At 50.7% G+C, this 3844-nt stretch overlaps 1 pseudogene; it reads right to left on the reverse strand.

Moving 5' to 3' along the window:
• Positions 1-475: 475 nt before the first annotated feature.
• Positions 476-3694, reverse strand: LOC109389919 (AP-3 complex subunit beta-2 pseudogene; annotated as a pseudogene).
• Between the last annotated feature and the right edge of the window lie 150 nt (positions 3695-3844).

A 3844-nucleotide genomic window follows, 5' to 3' on the forward strand; every position in this document is an offset into this window, starting at 1 on the left:
AAAGTGTCCGCTTTTATACACTTTTTTGGCACCTCCGGTATACATAAAAAAACAGCTGTCTTGTATTACTTTTGAGTACAAAAGCAGAAGATTTCAAAGTGATAGAATATGTGTGTAATATGTGTGTATGTATGTGTATAATATATGTGTATATACATAATATGTGTATAATATATGTATTAGGAAGAAGAAGACATTTTACTGAGATTTTCTACATAAATAGCTACAGAAAGCTGGGCAGGCCAAAAAGACCTGCTGCAGTCTCCCTGTGAACAGGTCACTGAGGGACCCATGGGGAGGGGACTTCGGGGAGAGACTGGTGATGACCAGGAGAGAGGACATTCCTAGATGCCATCTGGCACAAGGAGTCTCATATAAGAGAGAAAAACAGAATGAAAGAGAAAGACTGGGGCTAAAAGCCCAGAAGTCATGAGGGAGGGAAAGGTGGGCTCCAAAAGGTCACAGAGCTTGGGAGTCACTGGGTCAGAGCCTGTACCCTGTCCTTCACCAGCATGGTGCCCATCGCCATCTCTCACTGTTAACTGGCAGTGGGGCAGCTCCAGTGTGCCAGGCCTCTGAGACAGCAGGACCAGGTTTCCACTGGTCAGCATCCTCCCTGCAAACCTCTTCTCATCAGATGTTCCACAGGGGACACGACCCAGGTTGGCAGTGGCAGTCACTTTCTGCACCACAATGTGGTCACTCCGGCAAGTGTCTGTGATCTCCTTCACACCAGTTAGCTGCCCTGGTTCCTTCTTCAACTCATTTTCACTCATGAACTTGGGGGCCATCACCTCCCCAATGGGTGGCTGAAGCTAGACATAGACCTGTTAGGTTTGGGTGCACAGCTGCAAGTTGGCCACCTAGATTGAGTCACAGAAAGGAATGCCCACTACAGCAGTGGCAGATTCTCCTGGTGCCAGGAACTCTATTTCCGGAAATCCCTGGATGCTGATACCAGCAGGCAGTGTAGTGGTGCCCCTGTGCAGGCCTCTGATGGGGGTATCAAAGTTGGTGGAGAAGTGAGTGTGCATGACACCAAGTGAGAGTCCCTGGAGAAACATTGATGGCTGAAGGTAGAGTCCACAATCAACCCCTCACCAGCGACGTGTGTGGTGCAGCAGCTCCTGCCTCCCAATTCCCAGGACTGGACTTGGCAGGAGGGCACCAGGAGAGGGTCAGTGACTGTCAGGCCCTCTAGGTCAGCATTGGACTGGTGGACACAACCATGGGTGGAGACAGGGGTTTGACACTGGCAGGGTGACGTCCTCTAGTTCAAGCAGGGACATCCCCTTGGCTGCAGGGCCACTTTTGCTGCTGGCAGGTGGTGATTTTCCTCCACGAGGCAGTTTCCACCTGCTTCCCCCCCAACTCTGGCGAGTTACTGTTGGAAGTGCCTCTGTCATCCGAGGCCAAACCTTCTGCCTGAGCCTCATCCCCACCCTGGTCTTCATTATTGAACTCACTGCTGCACTCCCCTAGCTTCTCTCAAGCTGCTGCTCTTACTGAGCAAATCACTCTGGGGCTCAGGATGGGAGGGTGCAGGATGGGGTGCTGTCTGAAGACTCAGTGGGGCCCGACTCCTACTCAGAGCCTGAGTAGATGGGTTTCTCCTCTCCTTCCTCTTCTCATAATTTCAGCTCTGAAGTCCATTCACTTATCTCCATGTTGCCCACAGATGGATCTGGGGCTTCCTCTGGCCAGTGTGGCAGCCCCTGGAAGACTGTGGCTTTGGCATTGAACAGGTGGGACAGTGAGTGAAGCTGGAAGTGGTCCCAGTCTTTGAAGGATGACTCCAAGACTGGGGTTGGTTTGGGTGCCAAAAAGAGCTTCTTGGCATGGCGGCTGAGGGCTCCAGCCTGCTCAGAAAGGACCATAAGCTACGCTCTGCCATGGGTGAAGTGTGCTCTGCCATGGATATCATAGTTCTGGATGTACTTGCCCAGACTCAGCACACACTGTGTCAGCAGCTTGATCTTCTTAGAGTTGGTCAGGTAGAGTTTGGCTGCCAGGTGGATGACCTGCAGCTTGATGGTGTCCTCCTCTGCTGTGAAGGACTTGGCCATTTTTCTTGGGACATCAGGTGCAATCCTGGAGACATACTCATACTACTCACCAGTGAGCCACAGGATGCTGGCTTGGGCCATGGGCACCTGGACGTGTTCTGTGAGCTTTGCCAAGTGTTTGATGATCTCTGCGTGCTGTGCTGGCTGCATATGCAGTAGCTTCTTAATGAGGAGCACTGAATCTGTGACCACGAGCTCATCACAGTGAGACAATAGCTGCACATACCATTAAGGCTGGTGTCCCAGACTTGGCTTATGTTAGTAGCATAGAATCCAGTGGCCTGGACTGTGACTGCCACAGAGTCTTTGTCCACGCTGAGAGTGTAGGTCTGGAATTCCCATGGTTCAGTAGGGATGTCAGGTTAGTTTCACTTGCCAGGTTGCTCAGCACTTCCGGCTTCAGGGTGTTGATCTGGGTATGCTTGGTTGGTGGACCTGATGTCGAAACTTATTAGGTCGGGCTCAGACATACCTGGCTCTTGAGGGCCATGGTGGCCGAGTTCTGGAGCACTGCATCCTTTACATCACTGCTGAGATGACAGATCAGGAGGACCTGGGCCCCTCGGCTGGGGCCAGGGGCAGCAGGTGGAGGGAAGGGTCCAAATAAGAGGGAGGAGAGGACCAGTGGGAGGAGGTGGGACTGGGAGTCAGTGCTGGGGGCAGGTGGGAAGGTAGAGGAGACATGATGCACCCAGTGTCCCAGGGACGTTTTCTTTTTCTTTTTTTTTTTTTGAGAGAGAGTAATATATTTTATTTGACAATTTGCATTAAAAACAAACAAAAAACAAAAACAGCAGCTCCTGCCTAGAAGGTAGCTTCTTGAATCAAAAGTCACTGGCAGTTGATACAAAGAACAAAGGACAGGGGACAGGGCAGGACTGGAGGAAGCTGAGGGCGCTAGACTGTCCCAGGAATCGTGCCCAGTGCTGACCAAGCGACATAAAAGACTGCGCCATCCACAAGGTCCCGCCTTTCTCAAAGTGACAGGAACAGATGGATGTAGTCATACAAACCTGTGGAATATTTTGGAAAACATTCTGTGGGGCTTTCCTAGATGGTCAAGGGAACCAGAAAAATGGGAAAGACCTGTGCTAACTCCACATCTACCCAATTCCTATAGTACTTAGGTTTAAAATGTCAAGTAAACTCTGTTCCCCCCAACAGAACCTACAGAAATTGGTTCCTTATGGTTTTCCTAGATATTTAAATCTTTTTTTCCCCCTAAGTCTCTTTAGACTTAACAAGAACATGAATAGTTTTAAGAACAGTCAATGAAGACTTCAAGATTTGAGTCCAATAAGAGGAGGTCGTCCTTTGCTGCTTATATGGCTGATAGCAACCAAATTGGCTACTTAAGACGTTAGTGTAGGGAAAAAATAAATTAATTAATTGAAAAAAAAAATCCCATGATGGATGGCGCCCGCTCAAGGGCCTGTGAGACCCGGTGCCTGTAGATAGGATGGCTCCCGCCTGCTGGAGGAGGCAGAGGGAGAATTGGAAGGTGGTTCTCCAGGTGCCTAGATGTGGGTTTAATTAGACACAGGCCCTTCAAGCTGACGCTGACACCTGAAGACGCGCAGATGAGCCTCCTTCTGCGCCGTCTGCGCTGAGCCCCGGTAAGTCCGCATGCCCGCTGTGTCTCCCTTCATTATACTGCCTGCGGGGCTCGCGGGCCGGAGCCCTGTTCCTCCTGGTTTTCAAATGTAGATGTTATGGGGGTTCCTCTTTCAGGTACAGGCCTTAAAAGTTGGGGCACCCGGGGTGGGGTTCAAGCGCTT

Source organism: Hipposideros armiger, unplaced genomic scaffold, assembly GCF_001890085.2.
Source record: "Hipposideros armiger isolate ML-2016 unplaced genomic scaffold, ASM189008v1 scaffold_249, whole genome shotgun sequence".
Taxonomy (NCBI): Eukaryota; Metazoa; Chordata; class Mammalia; order Chiroptera; family Hipposideridae; genus Hipposideros; species Hipposideros armiger.